General features: G+C 37.5%; 1 long non-coding RNA gene across 1 annotated transcript in view; it reads left to right on the forward strand.

The window, feature by feature from the left end:
- The window catches only part of LOC308194272, a 50,797-nt gene extending 27,307 nt beyond the window's left edge, over nt 1–23,490 (forward strand). Inside the window, exons 2-3 of the long non-coding RNA XR_013950414.1 lie at nt 9,342–9,443; nt 19,123–23,490. This is a non-coding gene — a long non-coding RNA (uncharacterized lncRNA). The remainder of the gene's footprint in view (nt 1–9,341; nt 9,444–19,122) is intronic.
- The last annotated feature ends 385 nt before the right edge of the window (nt 23,491–23,875 follow it).

Raw genomic sequence — 23,875 nt, forward strand, 5'->3', positions numbered from 1 at the left:
CATCAATCTTACAAACTCACATTTCTTTTCTTCACTAGGCTTCACACTCATAAATATGAAGCTCACAGTTGTAGCTATCATTTCTTAACCTTTTCATGGCTGCCAGGCTGTGATTACATCTTGACAAAGTTTTTAATGGATCGTCCATCCAGAAGAACAGCACACGTGGCATTCCTGCAACCTGTAGCTACTCAAGAAGACTACCAAGTATTACTGACAGATGGAGGCCAATGTACACACAAACCCTAGAGCCCGACTTTCAGCCACTGGCATTGGTGCAAATACACAGTAACACCACCCAAATGATTTCAGTGTTACTTGGAAAGTATGATGAAGAATAAATCTAGTCCATGCTGCTGCATGTTACTTAGAGATCAGAAAACAGACAGAATAATATCAGACATGATTTAAAATGATAAAGCTATGTGTCCTTTATCTTTTCTGCATGTAGACTTATACTCCCACTGCACAGTGACAGTGGCATCGACTGTGTCCTTCCTGGAGAGCCAGGTAATGATGCGGGGAAAGCCTAAGAAATGCTGGCAGCTCTCCCACATGCTAAAAGTGAGGTGGGGTCCTGCTCATTGGGATTCATCTGCTTGTTGTTGCTTCTGCAGGAGAAGAGCCCTGCCACAGTGGTCACAGTGTGACAGAGTGGCAGTACATTCACATCCTAACCCATTTCACCGTGAGAGCTTCTGTTCCTTACCCTCATACCAGCACCTCCAGAACACAGCGCCATGTGAGCAGGACAGCCCAGAAGGGTTTGCACTAGCACTGGCTGTGCTCTGAGGACTCTTGGTGCCTCCTGTTAGCAATATTTTAAAGGAATTACACAAAGTAACTTTGGCAGCTATGTCAAGCGTACTCTGTATTAAAATGAAGAGTTCCTCTGCTTTCGAAGAGAAACTAACTGTGTAGAAGTAGATCTGCGCAGTGGTTTGCTTGCCTAATTCCCACTTAACACATTTAAATCTGATTTTAGGTGCAGGTGAGATCTTTAAAAATCTTGTTTGTTTCCTACTTAAACTTGAAGGTGCTGAATGACTTTTTATACCTGCATTTTTGCTGCAGGGTGCATGTGAAATAGCAAAAGACTTGGCAGCAAAAGTACTTTACACCTTGCATACAGTTATGAATCAGGACAGATACTCTTGGTATATCCTACAAGGATCAATTTGGCAAATATTCTCATGACTCATTGTCCCACACATACAAAAAGGTTACATTTGCACCCATGTTTTTTAATCCCTCTTAGAGCACTTACCTGGTGCGTGTAATACCTGGCTTCAAACCCCCTTTTTAATTCTCCCTTCACTGCAGTGATTAAGCACCAATATATTCTTGAATTGGAAATATCTCTTTGGGTTGAGCTGTTGCACTTCTACCTATATAAAGAAATACACGCTATAGCTCTGGGGCCATAGGAATAACAGTGGCTTGAGATGGCTGCAGGGAGGGCCAGGGTACTGCTCCTGAGACCACTGCTTTGCTTGGTTCATGCAGATGTTGCTGAGTACCTGCAGGGCCTGCAAGCAGAGAGCAACCTTGCCCCAATTTGCTTCTGTCAGCTCTTCAATGCATATCTAATAATGGGCTGAAGCGGAGGCCTTTAGGCAATTTCACTCCTGAAAACAAAGGCAGTGTTTCAGGACACAGACCCTCGCACCCCAGTGGTACAAAGAGAGGTTGAAGCCATAGAGAAAGAATTCCTTATATACACTTATTTTACTTACATCAGTGTTAGTAACAGTGAAAAGTGCCTTCATGGTTGCAACTGGCCTCTGAAGGCATGTCTGTGAAAGTCTGAGAAGCAGGATATCTCTCAATTTGTTTCAGGTAGATGCTAGAGGAAACCAACCATTTCCCTATATATGGAAGAACTTCCTTCTAACAAAACTGGCCCATTTATTAAATAACTTCTCTCTTCTGGTAAAGCTGCTGGACTACTTTCTCTATATTTTGTTGCTGAAGAAAATCTCATCTCTATGAGAAAAAAAAAAAAAAATTGTCCTTAACTTAAAAGAAGAAAAATGCTTCCAACAAGTAGGTCCTGTAGTAACTCACACTCTTTTTTCACTCTGTAGTTGTCTTACATTCAGTCACAAAGCTCAGGTAAGAACCAGAACAGAGGAAAGAGAGTGAAATCAACTATTACATTTTTCTTTGGAGTAATGATGATCCTTCTAAATATTTCCTCTTTATTTCTCATTTTAATATTTCTATAAATTCCATGTTGCCTACAGACTCACTCATGATAACATTCAAGGTCTTTCTCCACTACATTTACATCTCTCTTATAGACGTTTTCTGCCATATCAGCAATTTTTGGTGTTGCTTTTAGAGGAAAGTCATTCAAGGTGCAGGAACTCCTTTGGCTGAGTTTTGTGGGGGACTCCAGCAGAGAACATAATTAAGCGGCAGCTTCATTGCACTGCTTCTTGCCTCAGAGATCTCTTCCTTCAGTGCTCCCTTCCTCAGAGGTGTCATTATTTACATACATGAGAGGTATGAGAAATAAAAGTTGTGGAGATACAATGTTTGGCTTCCTATTTTGAATATAGAAAGTTTCTGCACTCCAAAGTAGTTTTTTCTCTTTGGTGTACATCCCACACATCATTTGTTTCCTTAAGCTGGATTTTCCCTTCATGAAGAAGCAATCCCTACACTTGCTGAGGCCCTGCACTCTAAGCAGAGGGAGGGAATTGATTGTATTTGAAATCTTCCTGTAAGGGCTATCACTAAGCAAAGAAGATCTTGTAAAGCACGGTGCATAATATGCTGTGAGCTGTGCAGCCTGGGAATGGTTTCATTATGTGTCATTAAAGCCAGCTGGAAATTTTCAGCTGCTTTGTAGTCTGCCATCAGTGCCTGGGTTTTCATTTGAAATTGGAATTCCACCAAATTCAAATAAATATTGAAATCCTACATGGAATAGAGGACTTGTTAATATAGTTCCATGTGTCACAAGTCATATCTCTATCTATCATATGCTGCAGCTCTTTTTTAGCAAAAAGGATGGAAGTCTCCAATTTTGCAGCAGATTGATTTTCCTGCTGATGACATTACTTGGGGATTTACCTCCTCTTTTTAGTTCAGAATACTGCAGAAGGTGGTTTGTGGCAGATTTAATTATTCTTCACAAGAGTGGTGAAAACAAACAAATGCATGTGCCTTCTCTCTCCCGACGTGTCCTTAGGTTCCTTGATTTCTCTTCCTGCTTTTTCCTTTTCATTTGGTGAGTACTTGGCAAAGTATTTATACCTTTGGTTTGTTTCAGTGGCGCTAAAAAAATCTTTTTTTTTTTTTCTTTTCTTTTCTTTTTCTGCCTGCCCATCCCTGATTATAATGGCAGTTCTTCACAGGTAGTGGGATGTGGACCCTTGGTAAATAAATTCCTTGCAGCAATTACGATGGGCTGTGCTTGCTGCCAGTCCCAAGTGGGAAACACAAGGCTGGCAGCAGTGGCTGGGCTGATCCCTGCCAAGGGAGGTGAGGTGGGCGCAGCATAATGAAGCTGAGGCCTGGAGGCAGATTACAGGAAAGAGTGACTGAATGGGGCCAGCAATCCTCTCCCTGGCCAGGCTGTCCTGCAGGGGAGAGGAGACAGCGGAGGGCTGGTGCCAGGTCCCACAAGACTTCCCTGACCATGGATCTGGCGCTTGTCCACTCTTCATCTAACCAAGCAGTACCCTGACGTGCCTCCAGCTGCTTTCCTGTGCTGCAGCTCTGTCTGTCAGCGGAAAATCTGGAGTACAGAGGAACAACAGCAGTTGTGGAATTAAGCTGTCATAGATGACCTTGTGCTAAATTGTGCTCTCTGTTTATCCAGCAGGAGACCTTTGACTTTACAACACACCTACTCTTGGACGCTTTATATTATTTCCTATTATTCACACCAGAAGGGTGCCTCCCTGCAGGAAGCAGCACTGTAGTTAATAGGTGAATGGAGCATGCCCACTGCCTGTTGGAACTGAATATGCTCACCTCCACCAACAAACGTACTCATATCTCACTGCCTTTTGAAAAACACCAGACAGGCAGCTGAAACTACTTTGTATTTCTTGCTACACCACATCTGCCAGAAAATCAAAAATACACTTTAAAAAGACTTATATCTAGGAAAAAAAAAAAAAAGTAATTTGCATCTTTTTCCATTAACTTACGTGCCCTGTTACTGCTAACAATATTCTGTGTTCTCCATCACAATGTAGACTGTATTTCAGACACGAAACAAGCCTTCTGAGTAATCAAATGACTTTTCTCTTGGAAAAGCCTGTTGGTGAGTGCATGGAGGAGTAGCTCTGGTGAAGGACAGATCATGCTGTGAAGACTTATTTTCACTGTGCTGTGGAGGAACAGTGAGCTCTCTTCTGAATCTGGCCATCACCATAGTAAAAACACTACACTGAAGATTTTCTTACTTCCAGCCACTGGTATAACCCATGGAAAAGATGGGCTACACCATACTGCACATGGGATATACAGATAAAATATATAAATATATAAAATGTCTGAGCACAGATTCCCTCAGAAAGTAAATTGGAAATGTTATTATTCAAAAGTATGCAATCTTATATTAGCTGGTGCCTGAACCACATCCAAAACTTTGGTTCCAAAAATGAGTCTATCCCTCTCCTCTGTTGCCTGTACCCCTTCCAGAATTAACATACATCTCTGTAGTTAGTATTTAAAGGAAAACTAATCTACTTGAAAAAATAAAAGAAGAAGAAGACATAAGAGCAGCAATTTATTTGTTTGTTTATTTATTTATTTAGGAAAAACAACAACAAGAAAAACTATTCTCTTTTTCTTTAGTGGATACTATAAAAAATTACCACCACTAAACATCGTCTCTAGGGTATTGAAATATTGTGTCCTCCAGTGTTCTTCTGAAGACCCATGGTATATTAGTGGGCTAACAGTGCGTTTTTTAATGACTCTATATAGCCTCCAGCCCTGCCTGAAGCCACAGCAGACAATTCCTTTCATACTGCTTCTTGCCAGCTTCCCTTGCTCTGTCTGGATTTTAAATGAAGATCCCTATTCTGATAAAATCAGAACATTCTGAACAATACAGGATATAGGAGGCTGCTGCTTGATGCTCAGTTAGCCAACTAATGATCTGCAAAATGGGTGTATATAGATAAAAATTGGTTGCACAGGAAAGACCTCTTTTATTTTTCTTATGAAATTATATTTAGGAAACTGACAGTATCTAAGATTTCCTCTTCCATCAGAGAGGAATAACCTCTTCCCAGTTCCAGACAGGGCGATATTGCTCTTTAAAAACATTATGATTTTGTACTATGTTCTGGGTGCGTTTCAGGCACATTTTCACATCCCTCTGGAAATGTCCATGAACACTGGACATGTAGTATCTTAATGACATATTCTCCTGCTACATAAAAAAAGATTGTCTTCTCCCCAGGTAGATTTCAGAACAGAAACAGTGATCATGCTTGTGAAGACCCTCTGCTTCCCTGTCAGATGATATGACTCCCCAGAAGAAGTCACCAAACGAGGAGGTTCTGTGTGACATGGAGCTGCTGAAAAAGCATGACTGCACCTAGAAGTAATCACTTCTAAGACAACTCTGTCTTAACTCAACTTCATGGGACTGCACGAGCTTTTCACATGCCAGTCTTCCAGACAAGTCCAAGGAATCATTACCAAAGTTTTGTACTGTTAAACACTCATCCTTTACTTTCCCACAGAAGTAAAGGATGTGCACACACACATAGTCCTTTCCATTCATGCAGCACATAAGCTATTCTACTTAGCTATTCTATAGCCACTTCTTTTATGCATTGCTTGCTGTTAACAAGTATACTAGTTGCTAATATGTTAATAGAAGCTATTGTGTTTTCATTGGTGCTGCACAAGTAAAAGGTCTGAGGCCCAACCCATATCTTTTGAAGAACTTGAGGAGACCTTGGTGGAAAAGCCATAGACCTTGGATCAGGCCCAGCATTGCAATGTGTTTCTCTTACAAGCCCCAAGAAGTTATCATTGTTTTCAAGGGTAAGCTGGGAACAGGCCATTAATGCAGTGACTGATGGAAATGAATTGCTTTAGAAACAGAAGACTGAGATTATTACGGCAGGTCACAGCAAGATCAAGAAGCAAAGTTCTCAATAAGAATCTCCCTACTGAATATACAGCAGAGGGGAGAAAAAACCTAACCACTAAGATTTAAGAGTTCTGTAATTCTCTTTTCATCTTGTGTCTGAAAAGTGCAACACATATCGGAAGGACTTTATAAAGACTGCATGATAAAATAGCAGAAAAGTATAGAGATTTCCATCAGTTTCTTCCTTCCACCAGTTTTACTTCCTTTTTTTTCAATGCTGTTTAGTAAGATGCATGACTATCTCAAAGTTATCCTGATAATCTTGGTGTGTTGCGAAAGGTAATATTCATTATACAGTAACATTTATATGTTCTGGAAATTGAAGTGTTTAGGGAAAAATAGAAAATTTTGGTCATTTTCTCCAGAGGAATTTTTTAAAATATTTTTTTCCTTTTTTTTTTTTTTTTAATTTTTCCCCTGCAATTTTCTTACTGCAGGAGATAAGGTCCTTAAAACTGTTTGTTTGTTTGTTTGTTTCCTGAAGTAGGTGAGTGAATGACAGATTTCATTCTTGGTTTGGGATAGTCCTCTAACCAAGTCACGGAAGTGCTGTGGTTTGTAGTATGTGACATTTGCTAAAGAATAAGGGGATATGACTCAAATGTTCCTGTTAGAAATGAAGATATTCCTTATATAAAAATATTCCTGTAATCTGGAAGATGCACAAAGGTATAGCTGATACTAGCAGTAATATAAAGTGAATTCAAATTAGACATGCTTATCAGAGACAGTGCTTAATGGTGCCATACCATTATGGTTGGGAAAAGAGAAGATTTGATTCTGTAGAACATCAAGCTTATACTTCTCAGGCCTCTTAATTTCAGTGATGTTCCCAGCCAGGATTCTTGACTTTCAAAGTTAAATCTGTAAGAAAAAACTTGGACTCTAAGTAAAATGAACTCCAGTGCCTCTTCTGTCAGCTTCCTACGATTCTCTTGTGCAAACAGTAATGTATTTTATGTAGAAGTCCTAACCTGTACATAGAAACTAAATAGGTTAATTAATTTTTAATGCATTCCTGAAAGAGGGCCTGCCATGAAACTTGATTTTGTTACGAAACTTGCTTCCAGAAAGTTCAAAATATAAATTCCTTATCGGCTTATGAAGTTGAAAAAAAAATAAATAAAATGGCTATAAAGCATTAGCTAGAGTGAAGTAGAAATCAGTAAAGCAGGCTATGCAGGGCAAGCAAACCATGATGATGAGGTTTTCTATATACTGATACACGACATGGAAGCACTGCATTAACAAGTAAACTGCTTTCCAACTTTTTAAAGTAAATCTTATCCATGGTGATCATATTGTAACGACAAGAAATTTCCTATTAGAAAAGACTTGTATAACAATAATAATTAAACCCCTATTTTATTTTTTTAACATTTCATCTTGTAGGCACCCTGTTTAGCTGCTGATCACATTTTAATGATCAGGTACTACATATTGCCTTCAAATCAAAGAGAATTGTTTTCAGCATTAGCATTGATTGTACATATTTTAGACTAAAATAATTATATATTGAAAAGTGTAGCTAAAATATGCTGTAGAGTGGCTACATTTCTTATAAACAATAAAGCACAGTGGAGACATTAAAGAAATTTCATGGCTGTTAAAGCTGACTAGGTTATTTTTGATTAAATTCATCTGATTGACAGCATATTTTACTAAATCTGAAACTGGAGACCTTCCAGTCAGCCAAGCACCAAGGGAGAAACCAGAGGAAAAAAAAAAAAAAAGCCTGGGAGAGTCTATCCTGCATATTAGCTCTGTTCCTGCACAGAGACAAAAAAAGGTTTAAGTCCTTTTGTCCGCATGATCACCAATGGTGAGGTAGGAATACTTCCACTGAAGCAAAATTTCAACATTGTTTTGACATATTTCATTTGAGGCATTTTGGTTTAAATGCAAGACCCAAATGTTCTGAATCTAAACTTTCTTCAAATGCCAGAAGCTTGCATGCATTCTTACTACCAAAGCCTTGCCAGGAGCAGTCCATATAAAGTTGTTTATGAACCACAGGCCTGTATTTTGGGCATTTGTACTGTTATCTAGAACAAGAGCTCTCCATACTAGGAAGAAGGTAGTTCTCCCTCACACTGCTCTATGGCTTGTACAATTGCACACATTGAACTGAGGAACCCTCAAACCAGACATCTCAACTCACTTCTGCTTTTATGAAAATGTTTTTAGATTATTGCATTTCGAGCCAACATAGAACAAGAACCCAAATATGAAATATGAAGTGTTGCCACTGAGGACTGTTCAGTTATTCATTGTGGATGTCATGACTTATTGCCGGTGTTTGTGAAAACAAAAATGAGCAGTACAGTTGTCTTTTTTCTTTATACATTGAATTCAGTTATTCAAACTGCAGGTGCTGGAACTCACTAGGTATAAACTGAAACTAATGTACTGGTGTGACCTGAATGTGAAAATCACATGCAGACAGAAATGTTAACCTAGCATGCAGAATGCCACTTGGATCACTATAGTGACCAATACTCCTTGAGAAAACACATTCTCTTCCCCGCTTCCTTATTGGCATCGTGAGGCGTGGAACAGTTAAACAGCTCATCCATCCTGAAAATCCTGATACTTGGAGAAAAACTTATTTAGAAAATATGCCTGCATTTGTAAAAATATCCATAAACATTGCAATCCTCTGTGCCTCTGCTAAGGACCCCTGTAGACCTCAGGTATAGAAAGGCCACCAGTGTTTTTGTGAAAAATAAAATCATCAGCTTATTTATGGCTAGATTCTCTCTTTCTCCTGTTGCTAAGCATTTATACAAATATTCAACTTGATTTCACTGAAACTATTCACTGGATTATGAACTTCTCAGTTCAAATACATGTTTTACAAAAGAGCCCTTAAAGACTGGAAGATTCTTACCATGATTAATGTGGTGAAGAGATTTCTTCCTTTCTTCCTAATGGAACTCTAATACAGACTCTCACAAACTCAAAGTTTGACTTTAGTTTTTACTTCTGTGAAGCAAATTCAAGCACTCCCATGTTTGAGGAGCTCTTTGTTTAATAGGTGAACTTGATTTGTTCAGGACAGATTGGGAGCAGATGGTATGTCTAGCTGTGAAGGGTATAGACAGTGTCTGCTGAATATTTTGCTCACAATCTTCTGATATTGTTTTGTTGGTGGTGTTTGTTTGTTTGTTTATATATATGTTTTTTTTTTTTTAATTTTTTCCCATAGTTCTTCTGTGACCAGCTCCTAACAGAGCTGCACTCTGACAACTACTCTGAAACCAGTGTAAATTACTAGAGGCATAGCATCTTCTAATATTTGGCTTTGCAAGTGAGTAGACCTTTGAAACCAGCACTTTGTATGTGTTGTCTCTAAAGTTGCATTCTTTCTTGACAACGAATAAACAGTAAGAGGAAAACAATGATTCCTCAACCATTTCTAATCCTCTCTCTCTCTCCCCCTCCCATACCCCCTTCTGGCCTGCACAAACAAGTCAGAAGGTCATCTGCAGGAGGATTTCCTTCCCCTGTGGAATAGGTACTCTTATTATTTCCCAGATATTCGTGTTTCCTGTTCAGACTCACTGTTTTTGTTTTACTTTCTAAGGTCTACTTTTTAAAGAGATGTATATGTTTGTACTTTTATACTATTCTTAGGCAAGGGGAGGTACTGAATAGGAAATTAATCCAAACCTGGCATTCCTTCAGTTCCTTCACAGCTCCCAGACATACATAAACTGATCACCTCCTGCTCACCATTTACTTTCTTCACATTTTACACTGTTGTTTGCATTACTTACTCTGAAATATTTGAATATAGATAAGCTGTGAGTTTTTACAACTTTCTCTGGAACAGCTCCGAGCTTAACTCTCACGTGCCTCTGATGATTCTTCTTGTTCTGACAAGATACAAGTTGTAATCTTGAAACCAAATGCAAGGCACTGGGCTCACTTTCTAAATACCAAAGATAGTGTGTCTTTTTCTTAATGATATTACAATCAAGATCTGAAATTCCCATGTCTCAGAAGCTCTGGGGGCTCACACTTTTGGAGGTGATTGTACTTCCTACCAGTGAAGGATTTTTAGCACTATTTGTGGCAGACCTTGATAGATTTAGCTTCAAAATGAAGCATGTTTACTGCTCTAATATTATGCTCTTTGGGTAGATTGTTTGTGTGCTCTGCCGACAGCTCACTGCATTTTAAAAGCATCAGTATTTCCTGCAACAGAAAGCATCTAAAACTGTATCAAGCAAGCATGTCCTTTTTAAAGATTTCAAGTTTAGTATGGGGATAAAAAATACATTGGAACAGGCATGAGATGAGTAGGTTTCAATTCTATGTGATCTTTTTATGGAGAGATGTGTCCCTGTGTGCTCCAGGCATCAACTTGTGTAATGAAAGTTAAACAGAGATCCTGATTATTGCACATCTGCAGTGCACCAGAAGTAGAAATGGCACAAAAAGCAAGCAAACAAATAAACAAAAGCCACAAGTTTTCTCACAGTGTATGAAGTACACACACATTATATTATTATTATTTTTTTTTAGTGGGTCATACATAGCCTAGCCTGACTTCTGTTTCTACATGTATATATTGATTTCAAGGACAGGTCTGTTTGTTTATCAAGCTCTGCCACCAGCAACCTATGCACCTACTTGTTGTTTGGCTGCTTAATTTGAAAAACTGGTATTTTCTATTTAATTTTGATTTTTATTAAACTGTGGCACATTTTATCACAGATCTAATCTTCATTTTATCACTGGACCTATTCTTAATTTTTCTGAATAGCAAAGAGAATTTACCTCCTTTTTTCACATACACATTACTCTGAATGTAAATACTTGTATAATTGTTAATCTATTACTTTTCAAATATAGAGTTTGTTACAGGTGCTTCACAGAAACTTTTGTGAAACAGAAAATATCAGAAGTCATTATGTGGCCTTTTCACAAAGGCTTCCATCTGCACCTAACAAAAGACTGACTGATAAACACATGCCCTTAGAAGCCACTACAGATGTGTTTTTCAGCTGAGTAGAAAATCTCTAGGCACTAGCCTTTTCTAAGGTCAGAGAAGACCTTTCTTAAGAAAGGTTTGGATTATTCAGAGAGAAATTATCGTGTAACACCTCACTATTTATAAAGTACCTGCTTCTGAAGGTGCTCATGATTACATTTATCTGCCCACAATTAGCAGCTGGGATCTAGCTCTTGGTAAAGCTCTGCGGGGCTGCTGCTGGTAAAAAGCTGTCCCTGCAGAAGCACACCAACTTCTGCTGCTGGCAGTGCTTCCCCTCTCAGCCTGTGATGGGTATTTGCTCTGTTGTCAGCACAGTCATGCAGGAAGAGATAGACCTGGTTATAGATAGACCTGGAAGATATCTCTTCCTCTACTTTTGAGCTTTGTCTCTCAAGGACTTGCCTCATTTCACACCAAGACATCAGAGGAAGCATCCTCATACTCCAGCTAGCTGCTATGTAGCTGGAATAGGAAAGAGGGGAGCACAGCTACTGGTCTTTTTTTTCTGATGTCTGTTTGTCATGGAAATTTATTATTTAAATGAAAAATACATTCCTCACCTAGCAGTAGTTTGCCAGCAAAAAATCAAAGTCATGTCCTAATCTTTGTTCTCCTGAATTTTTGCTTATTTTATACATTCCTTATACAAAACTTGTAAATGGTCAGTGGGACAGCAACTCACACTGACGAGTGCTTCTCCACTGAGGCTTTTTCAAGAGTTGTTGAAATCAACTTAGTTATTGCCAAAAGGGGCTTTTCCTCCTTGGAAACCATCCACCTCCTCTGTGTTTGGTGGTCATGCTCAGGAGAGGTTATACAATGAGAATTAATGAAGTCATCCAGATGAAAACTCATGTTAAGGGATGCAAAGCATGTCAGAAACAGAACAAACAGTATAGAGGAGCTCTGGTTAGAATGTTGTGGTTTCTCAAATACATAAAATGTATTGAATTAGCATGTAAAGAGAAAAAAATAAGACAGATTTTCTCCAGTTCAAGTTAAAACTAATTTTGTGTTACATAATTTTTAAATTAATCAAGTTTAATTTTAAAGTCCTTGCTACTGTTCTGTTTACAGTCATTTGACCTAAGCAGTGATCAAATAAATAAAGAAAAAAAATTCACTGACGTTACTAGCTCTTTTGTGAGCAGTGATGTATCATGCCATAATAAACATGAAGACAACCTAGTATGGGTCCAATAATAACAAAAAGGATAAATATCTTCATTTTTAAAGGAGATGTCTGCAGTGTGTATTTCAGGGAAATGCCACTGGCATGTAATCCGACACTAAAATCAATGTTAGCTGTTTAGGCTATGCTGAACTTTTTTGTTTGGACTTGGGTCCATAGACAGTTGAAGTTTGGTCAGTTCTGAGCATTGGCAGACCAAGTCTAGCCCTTCTTTCTTTCAGTTATCATGGTGACAGAAAACACAAGTTCAATAAAGCCTCATACCAGGAAGCATTCATTTGTCATAGGAATTTTTCTCAGTAATTTTCCCCTTGTGATAGCTCAGATTATCCCATCTTCAGCACGTACTTCCTTCCACACCGTGCAGAGACAGGAATGACAATTTAGGTGGCATGAGATATTCAGACACAATGAAAAGGAAGTATCTAATCAATAAAGCATCGAGAACACTCATTGATGCTATCTCATAATGCTGTTGATAGAAGCATTGAGAGCAAATGGTTTTATAAATTTAGCTTGGGCAGACTTTGGTCTTGTTAAATCACAGTGTCATTTCATGCTCTTTTGGCTGTAAGTTAATTGAATCTGACCTACAAGGAAGTTTGTTATAGCTTGTCTCCACAGAATTATAGTCAATTTGTTGTTTTCCTAATTAAAAACCTGATTAATGTTAAATTCTCTCAAACTACTCAGACGGTTGTTGTCATTGCCAGCCTTTATTGGCATCAAAACAAATTAGATTTAAGCGTTTTCTAATTTTAAGTAGTTTTCAAAATTACTTCATATAGAAACAATAGCAAATCACTCTGAGAACAATTCTTATACTTTTAAAGCAAATATTTTAATTATTTGCCTATATTTTTTCCCTTGTGTACTCCTCTCTATTATCTGACAACACAACTTTTCCCATAGGAAATGCAGTATATTACACTGTTTAATTTTTAATAGCCTTTGTGTGACTTTTTAATGTATTCCCTTGAGAGAAGAGTTTATCTTTGATATGACTTAAAGCTTATATCAGTCTCTAAAAAAAACCCTCAGCTAACACTACAGGATAAGTTTAAATCACATGAAGGCATGTTCAAAACTGTAGTTACTGTAACTGTGCAAATAAGGAATATATACATTGGATGAACCAAAGAGAGTTTGGGCTTACCACATAGTCAACTTAACTAGCTTAATTATATTACATGATTTGTGAAACTGGAAAAAGTATAAATGTTTTTTCTCATTTTACCTGAAATGTTCCATTCTGATTTTGGTAAAACACTCACTTTACTTATTAGTATTATTCACTTTACTTCTTCTCTCTCAGTCAAGTAAACATTCACAAAAATTGAGCAAGTATGAATTTCTAAATTAATATGCTGCCTGAAAAACAAAAGTCGATGTGTATCCTTCTGGAAATGTTGAAATCAAGTATTTTGGCAGTTTTCATTTCTCTCTGTGAATAATGTTAGTCTCCCCAAACTGACATTTTTTGGTAAATCGTCTCTTCATCAAAATATATTCAGTCATTTCTGTTGTAAATGAAAACACCATAAAAATGTGTAAAAATGTGAGCTTAGTAATTTGGGGTAAACCTGAATAAAATTTTTTTTTGAGAAACCAAGGTAGTTGAGGTGTTTTTTTTTTGTTTTGTTTAGTTTTGTTTTCCATTGGAGTTGATGTAGAAAACTGGACAGATAGAAAACATCTTTGGTTTTTCTCTCTTCTCACATAACCCATAACCAAAACAGCTGTTGCAGCAGTTGCATGTGATATGCCTCTATACATGCTTTAGCACCATCTAGCAACCCCCCAAGATACTGCATTTCATCACCTGCTTTCTCTTGTGCTGTTGCCTTTAAACAGAAGTCTAGACAATTGCTTTTAATTTCCCCAAATGAAGCCACAGATGTTGCCAATTAATATGCTTTAATATGAAATAATATCCAAGAATGCTGGGGAAAGTCAAGATAGGATTTCCTAAGTATGTTCCCTCTTGCAACCTGAACAACAGGGTGCCTGGTAAGTCCTGTCTCCAGAACTGTATATGGACTTGATTCACCTTTTGCAGGTATGTACACACATTTTTTAGGTATGTACTGATATAGTACCATGCAAGGTCCTCTTAACTGGTAATAAATGTAGAAGAGAGAGTCAGCATTGAAACTGGATCACCTTTATATGGATTACATTAAGCTCATTCTTTCACCAGATGTCTTCTAGTGCAAATCGGACTTGTAAAATTTGATTGCTGTGTATAGCTCTGCATCACCTGTTTGTAACTCTTTTGGTCTTAAGCAGGCACTAGCCAGTGATGATGTTTGAGACATTTCCTTCCAGTCAGGTACCTCTAAACTCTGGGCTACGCACCAATTCACAGCTAAGACAGTTTGGAGAACTGATTCAATAAAGAAAATTTTTACAGGCAATGGAATTGATGTATAACTACTTTTTACTGTTCTTTAAGGAGATGGATACTAACAGAGGTCGAGATGTCTTTCCATACAACTGCATGCAAAATTGAACTACAGCAGCAATTTCTTTTGTCCAGGAAGGAGAAAGAAACTATGTACTAGTGACAAACTATGTCCTGGAAAACATGGTAAAATAACTTTAAATGCTCCTATGCAGAGTGAAGGGCTTGTTGCAATGTGTTCAGAGCTGGGGCTTCAGTGCCACAGAAAATTGAAGTCCTTACCTCTCAAATTGAGCTGTGAATATACAGAGATTTACAGAGGGAGAAAATCCCCTAAATGAGCAAAATCAAAACTGCTCTACTGTACACTCAAGCACAACTTCCAGATGTCTGTCTGGAGGGTGTCACTGGTAATCTGAACAACTGCTATCACACCTACGTTATGATCTAGAACACCTAACCCATTACTAATCAGTAAAGTGAGTGGCTTGAACCCTTCTAGCAACAGGGGTCTTGACTTGGTTATGAGGATTTTTCTGAGGAAAAACAAAACAAAACAAAACAAAAACTAAAACTTGATGAAATAGAAACTTTCTACTAGAAGCAGACCTATTTTGATTAAACTTTCATTGGGAAGTGTTTTTTGATCCCAGGTGGAATTCCTTGATAAAATTCTAGCAAAAAAGTTCTAGAGGAGAGCTTGATGAAGCCAAGTCCCCAGTGGCAACAACCATTATGTCCAAACTGCCCATGAGCAGTGATAGTCCAAATTAAACTAGACAGCCTCCCATCCAGTCCCTTGCTTTGCTATTTTTATTAGAATTCTTTTTCTATACAAAACATTGTGGACTTTGTTTGTTTGCTTTTGTTGTTTGTTTTTCTTTTGTAACTTAATCTCTTTATTTCTTGTCCTGTGTACACAGGGCTTGTAGAAGTACCTCTCCCTGAGGCTATCTTTTACCTAGGCAAAGTTATTACTATGTCCCCTCTTCAATCTTATTCTCTTTAAGCTAAAACCCCCAGTTCTTTCAATTTTTACTCATAGGTTTCTAGATCTGTGATCACTCCTGATGTGTTCTTGTCACCTGGGGATTATGGCATTAATGGTGAACATGAGCCCTTGCTATGCCACATTCAGATACAATGAAAACAAAAGCAAATAATAGCACTGCGAGAGACAGCACTGCAAAGCAGTACTTCTGACCTAAGTCTCATACTTACTCTCATTAGTGGATAACTTTGAAAGTACAATGATGTTGGCCTAGTTTAAGTTGGGCACAGATGCTCAAATATGTTAACAGTTTTATTTTACATCACTCAATGTTCTGATAGGAAGCCATGAAATATGCATAATATTTTGATGTCTGTAACTTGTCTCCTCTTTAGCAATGCTTGCAGGCTACCAAGAAAATTGTCAGTCTAGATTTGTTTAAAAAACAATTTTAAATCACTCAGGGTTTTTAATGCATCCTGTTTGTAAATAAAAGAAAAAAGGAATCCATTTCTCTTGAGAAGGCCTATGTCCTCCATATCATGTTAAATAATTAACAGCACTCACTGTGCCAGCAATTATTAGGAGACATTCCTGGAGTTGGCCTCTTGCTCTCAACAAACACATTGACTAATTTTGACAAATGCTACTGCTCTCAGAAGTGTGCTTATTCCTGGTAGCACATTTAATGATCTGCAGAACATGTCCCCTTCTAATACTTACCAGTCATAGAAAGTACCTCCTACACCCTGCAATTAAAGCATAGTCTGTAAAATAATTAGTCACAGGGAAAAAATGTCAGACAGAAACAAGGGTTCCTAAGATCATATCATTTTAGCAATAATTGTTGAGCAAACTAGGGATCTATTCAGAAACCTGCTCAAAGACATAATTTCAATGCTAATGTTATTTTTAAGGAGAGTTTAAGTTTAAGAGCAAATTAAAGAAATATTCCAAGTGGGTGAATTTCATAAAAATAATATACACTGCTTGGATATTTTTAAAACCACGTTGCTAAATTAGGATTCCATTACTTTTCTAAAATGTGTCAGAGGTATAAATTCCTACATGAGAATCAGTTAGCTAATGTGAAATCTCATTAATATAATTTAATTTCACAAGCTATTTCAGACACATTCTTACCTTCCTTCTAGGAGAAAATAGAGAGGAAACATTTAAGAAAAAATAAATGTTAATGGAAAAACAACATATTTAATTAGGAGCAGAATTGATACAGTTACCAGATCCTGTTATATATTCAGACTACGGATTCAAGTTAATGCCAAAAGCATTTCTCATCCAGTGCCTCTGTGGAGGGGTGCCTCTCATCACAGCTGCCTAAAACCCTCATCATGTCCCCTCTTTGCACATCACTGGCCACATGCACTACCCAAACCATGGTAACCCCATGGGTTTGCTGGACAGGGGCAGCTATTTGACCTCACTTTCATTCAGCAGTAAAATTTTCTACTTCCTGAGTCTTCAGTGGGCACTGTCTAACATTATGAGCAGTAAAATTTTCTACTTCCTGAGTCTTCAATGTGCACTGTCTAACATTATGATCTACGTTATTAGTTTGAGTAGGCTTTTGGGAGATCTTCTATAAAGCCTCAGCTAAGCTGTCTTCAATAAGAAGGGTATCTTTGCATAACATATGCCATACCTCTTGACAATGGAAATCAACATTGTATCAACTCCATCTTTTATCATAGAGAGCCTCCTTTGACCTTAGAGTCTTTCCTCAGTATTACAGCTTTTTCTGTGTATTTCCAGTGTTTTAAAGTGTCATTGGACTTTTCTGCACACTTGGCTTCTAATGCACAGATTATTATTGTTATTCTGATTCTTTTTTACTTTTAATAGAAGGTATTTCCTCATTTTTAGAGGTGTTTGATCTAATGGAGGCAAGCCACAGATGGCTCTTACAAAATCTCATTAGTCTCTCTAAAAGAATGTTTCGTTACTGTGTGGGTGCAAACATCCTTTGTTTTCAAAGTAATTGTAATATATCGTCTGTAAGGTGCAGCACAAAATATTCCAGGTTTTACATAGTAATTGCTTTCCTTATGAAAAGACAGTGAGGTCTACAGAACCCTTCTTGACCTTGGACATGTCACTTTGCTTGTATTTCCTTTTTAATTGTTTCATTTTTACCTTACAACACAAGTTCTTAGACCCAGAGATTAGCTTTCAAATATGTCCATATAACAAGATACAGATGCCTCTGTACAGCCAGGGCTTCTGTGCTAAGTGTAATAAAAATAAACAACAGTAACAGTAGATGAAATACTGAAGGCCCTTATCCCACTGCGTTATTAACATGCAGAAAAAGGATTCTGAGGATGCTATCCATGAGGATCTCAGCATCAAGCTACAGACTCATGAGTAGAGAGATTAAATTCAAGACATGAAGTCAAAGCAATTCACGCTCTAGTCACTGCATATAGATTAGTGGACTTCACTTTTGTACATAGCTTCACTTCAGGAAAAAAAAAAAGTAGTAGAGGAATGTGGAAATAATATCTGATGGAGGTAGTAGCATAGAATAAATTAATGATTCTTAATTAGGAATTTATCTGAAATGTGGTTTGCCAGGGCAAGCCATGCCAGTCTTAGGTTCATACTTTATTGTAAGTCCATTTTAAATAACCCTCAGTCTGAAGATCCACGGATAGAGAACTGTGAAGATTTGCACTGCAGAGTGCATTGTTACAGTGCATTAGTTAGAGTAAGTACACCCTCAGGTTTTGTGGTTTTGGGTTTTTTTGTTTGTTTTTTTTTTCTTCCTTAGTGGGTAACTTGCATAAGAAAGGAAAACAAATTGCAAACTGTTCTCTTAAATGAACTATTCAAAAATTTTCTATGAGAGAATATTGAGCTGTAATGTTTTCCTGTTTTAGCATTGATAGTAACTTGAATACTTCAATACTCATAGAAAGAAAACTTCATAAGAACACAAACAAATCAAATGCGTGGAGTTTTCCCACACTACTTCTTCAATTCTCATTATGAACTTGCATGTATAATCACAGTAGCACTGAGATGGCAGCTGTAACAGCTGGCAGTGTGTGACCATACATGAACAATCAAAATGCTTGTGTTACAACTGCCACTTAGTGCAGCAACACTCTGCACTTACTATGGGTAAGCACTGCTTTTGCTACGATCATTATTGACAGACAGTACAAAAGCTGACTGCTTCTCTGTGTAAAGAAAAAACAACTTTTCATTCCAGCAAAACTGACTATTTTCTATGACTCCTGAGGTTAGATTAGTCCTAGCAAAGATCAGTTTGATTTTTAATTGTAATAGATTTATAATGTGGTTTTCCAGTAACATTTTCATTATGTCAGGAAACCACTGTGTTCTTTCTGATTTATTCTAATTTGCTTTCTTCTAGAAAGAAAACTGAATACATTTGGACTGCAGAGTCAAAAGCACACAAAATCTTATCTTTTAGAGAAATGGTTTCTATGAAGCTTACATGTAAACAAGCACTGAACACCCTTATCTATGCTAGCTGAAGGAATATAAGTAGTTACCATCAACCTGATTCAAGGATTGCTAGAACAGGTATATCACATTCAGGGGAGGGAATGCACAGACAGACAACTGCGTTACCAGCTGTATGTGCTATTAATAACTGCACAACTATCATTTACTAAATAAACTTGTGTAGGAAGACAAAAGGAAGGAAAATTTAAGGTGTCCATTTTTAATTGCATATTATTTCTAAACAGTGCTTTATGAGGTGTTAATATTATTTCTTTAATAGGTATTTGTGACTTTTCTTATGAGTGTTAGGATATTCCTTATGCCCATTTTTAAATAGCATGTCTAAATGGTAGGCAAAATATATTTTCTTGTGAGTTAAATCTGGATGGGAATGATCTATTTATGTGAAATTAGTTCAAAATTTTAGATTGAAAAAATGTGCAGATTTACCAAGATGTTGTAGTATGATCAAATTAAAACTTTTTCAGGTTGAAGGCTGATTTCAGTGTAAATTTTTGATAAACATCTTCCAGCCAAATGACTATCAGGGTCCAGTACTCAGGATTTTTGTGCTGCCCAGTACACATTTAGAAACGTCAGATCTCTGATGTCTTGTGCCTTGGGACTGGATTCACACAGTGAGTTCTTGTTGTTCTCCACCATCACCTCTCTTACACTGGGCCCGACACAGCCAGCTGGCCAGACCTTGGTGACAATCACTTCTTCCTATCACCATACCCTATGGGAAGGGTTTCATATGCTAAAAGAAAACTGGGCAACATTATTCAAGACTTTTTATCCTTCAGTGGGGAAACCGCAAGGACGAAGAACTGTAGAGCAAGAAGAGACCTGCTGAGATCTGAGCTCTCTGCTGTACACACAGCAACAGAAGCCATGCAGCGGAGGGGTTGGTGTCAAGGCATTGTGTTAACTCATAAAAAAATTAATTGGGGGTCAAAATCTCTAAAGAAAATATTATTTCTGGTCTGATCTCCTTGCTCTTTTCAGCCTGTGAGCATAGAAATCTGAGGTGCATTATTTTCTCATGCCTGCCTGTTGTTTTTTTTTTTTTCCGTTCTAACAGCTGAAATTTACTAGAGTGCTTTGACTTATGGAGCAAAAGAACATAGTGTTATGGCTGCATACTAGAAAGTTACTTTTGATGCTGTCCAATACATTGGAACAGTCTGTTACTCCTTTCTCAGCCAAGCAAAATCTACTCACTCGTGCATTTTTTGGCAGTGATATGTGTTTTGAAGAAAAGCTGCTATTGTTCCAGTGCCTGATATTATAACAGACCTTAACTCTTTTATATATGATCTGCACTGGAGACTGTTACAGGTAGTAGTTTCACTGGCATTTTACTGAACCCTCTGCAGCAAGATCTACAAATCATATTCAGACAAAACTCATAAAAAATAAAGCCCAGAAGTTCAAAACAAACAAGGCCTGTAAAAAACTTTTCTTTGACAGTTGCATCAAAGAGAAGGAAAAAAGTACCCTCCACAAAAACAAAAGACTCAAAAATCTGTCATTCATCTTATTCATCTTATATTAATGTTCAACATAGGCAAGAAATAAATATGAAGAGAAGAGCAATCTAGGAATTAACATGGTGGTAAGAACATTGAGCTTCCTATATTGTCTAAGTGTATTTGTCACTGTATATGTCATTAAAATGAGAAGTAACCCTCTAGATTAAAGTAGCCTAGGCCAGGTGTGTGGACAAGCAGGCTTATATTTGCTGTACTCAGGTAACAACTTTAAATAAAAAAAAAATTGCTTGAGGATAAATTCTGAGCATGTTAAAGCTTCCCAAATAACAAGACAGATAGCCAAAAATGTCTCACAATACCACTACTAGGCATATCACTTGCAAAGTGCAAAGCACGGGAGGCAACAGTTACAGCAAGCAAGAAACCAGCATATTACCCACAAAATAATTGTTCTTTGTCCTCCTATGCTGTCCAGGACTTAGGCCACTAACACTTAAATATGATAAGACATCAAACCCTCCCCCCAACAAGAAAGTTATGCAGAGAAATCAATGTAGAATTTAAAAATAAAAATAAAAAGCTTGGAAAGTGAAATGTAAATGAAAACTACCAAAAAGAGAAGGTTGCTGTCTTCCACTGCTGAATCTCAAAGCAGCTCACTAACTCCAGAGCACTACAATACAGTGACTAAAAAACTGAAGTTCTGTGGTTCACTCATTCCCTAAGAAGAAAAAAGAGAGAGAAAAGGGAAGCTTGGCTCTCAGGCCGGATTTGTAGAGACTTGCCTATAATGCATGCTTCTTGCTTGTTTTCTCTGCCTGGCACATTGCATATTTAAACAGTCGCTGCAACACTAGACACTGTAGGTTGTATTGTACCCCAAAAGTCAGCTGTTCTGAAGAGAGCAGATAACTCTGGATCACAAGACTTACAATGACTCTCTGCATCCCATTATTAACCACTCAGCCCATTTCCTTCCTTTAGGTTGAAATCGCAGACTCATTTTAGGCAGCAGCAAAGATTGTATTAAATTCTGTAGAGCCAGTATCCTATCCTTTGCATCAAAGTTCTGAAAAAAAGTTCACATCAACCTTTTGATTTTTCAGAGGGAGAATACATCATTAATATCATGGTGGTAGAGTACACAATAGATATATTTAGAGGTTCTCCACACATAGCAGCATTTCAGTTGCCCTATATTTCAATGCCTTTGGACAAACAAACGTGGTAAAATAGAATACTGATATAATGAAATGTCATTCATCATTCAGCGTTACAGATGATGTTACAGAAAGCGCCAAGTATAGAAATCTGTGTACTGAAACCAACATTCATCTTCAAAAAATCAATGGGCTAAGTAATAATAACTAACCCAAAAGAAAATATATTTGCAGAAGCTCAGCTACGCATGAAGAAAATGGATGTGAGCAAAGAACAAATGCTCAACAGGAAGTAATACAACAATTTTTTATGTGCTGAAGATTTATCCACAGAAAATTTTAGCTTTTTCTTTTCAAATCATACATTCTGAGTTACACCAAATTTACACAACATATGTTTTACATCCCATAAGAGATTCATTGAGACCACTCAAAGGTCTGCCTTTGTTTTAAAACCAGACTATAAAAATCCCATGAAGATTAAAACAAAGAGAATCCCCCAAATTAGGTAGCACACCAGAACATAAGAGAATACTTGAAGCAGTCACACTGTCCATGTGGCAGGGATAGAGAGGAGCTAACCCTAACTAAGAACTTGTCTATCACTATTCTATTGTTCAGTGTTTGGATTTAAACGCAGGGAAAAAAGAAAAGAAAAAAGAAAAGAAAAAAATCAAAGAAAAAGCCCTTCACACTTCTAAGAACTGGGAAAAAAACAAAAAAGATTTAATTCATATTAGTATCTACAATGAAACATAAATTATGGTAGAATATGTTAATTTCCCTGAGTTAAGTTACTTACTCCAACTAACACAGAATAATTCTATCCTTCAGGGCAGGATACTCTGAACTAAGACCCATGTGCAGGAGACAGAATGCCTTATAGCATTCTCACAAAAAACACATGAACATCACAGAAGTAGATTACCCACTAGAGTGGGTGAGGCTGTAATCAAGGAAAGTCCCATAATTACAACAATCACAATATCAAAAGACTGAGGTGGAAAAATTCTCCAAGACCATCATCTGAATGGGTTTGCAACGTACACAAAATGAACTCCAACTGTAAAGACGATGGAAGACTGCCCTGACACATGACTCCCCATGTTTCATCCACGGGGAGACAGCACTGCACATTGGAAATGTCACCATGCAGGAGCTCAAGCCTGCCACCAAGGAACTTCTATGAATTTCTCTAGATCCATATCTGCCAGATTTAAAACAATATGCTTCACTCGGCTGTCACAATGGGGAAGTAAAAAAACCCTGGCAGAGGCCTTGCATAATATTAACTGCATGCTTAATTCCTAGCCCAACTTTTGTGAAGACAGCATGGGGTGACTAGTAAATTGCTGGGGAACTGCAAACATCTCTGAAACGTGGACCTCTTTCCCAGCAGGACAGAAGTACCAGCAAAAACTCCTAGACTCAGCAGACAAAAATGATTTTGTCACTATCTGAGACATTCCTAGTAATGAAGATACTACATAAAAGCTAAACTGTGTTTGAGCCAAAAATAATTTGAGGATTTATACCGTAGTGACATTTTGCAGAATCTGGCATCTGTTTAGTACTCGTTGCAGCATGCAAAAGTGCCTGTTGGACTACTAAGCCTGTTTGTTTTGAAATGTCTTACCTTAAAAGCACATAGCTGCCTCATTAAAGAGCAGCTCTGAGATAAATTATAGCTAAATATATTAAAATATATAGACTTCTGTTATAATATCTTTGAAATTTGTTTACTGAATAACTGAATATCTTTCATTCTGGATTAGGGACCATGAACTATAGAACTCAAGGGCTGTTGCAGTTACTTATAAGGTCCTTAAAAGGAAATGCTTTGTTTTTTTTTTTTTTTTTTCCATCGTAAACTATTTACACCTAACAAGCTCAGAAAACAGTCCCTTTCCACACAGCACATAACTTTAAATTCACTGAAATGTATAGACAATGTTTCCTGATGAAAAGTTTGTATCCCAGAGTATGATGAATAGAAATTCTG

This window comes from Anser brachyrhynchus (assembly GCF_964034855.1).
Source record: "Anser brachyrhynchus genome assembly, chromosome: 4".
NCBI classification, from domain to species: Eukaryota; Metazoa; Chordata; class Aves; order Anseriformes; family Anatidae; genus Anser; species Anser brachyrhynchus.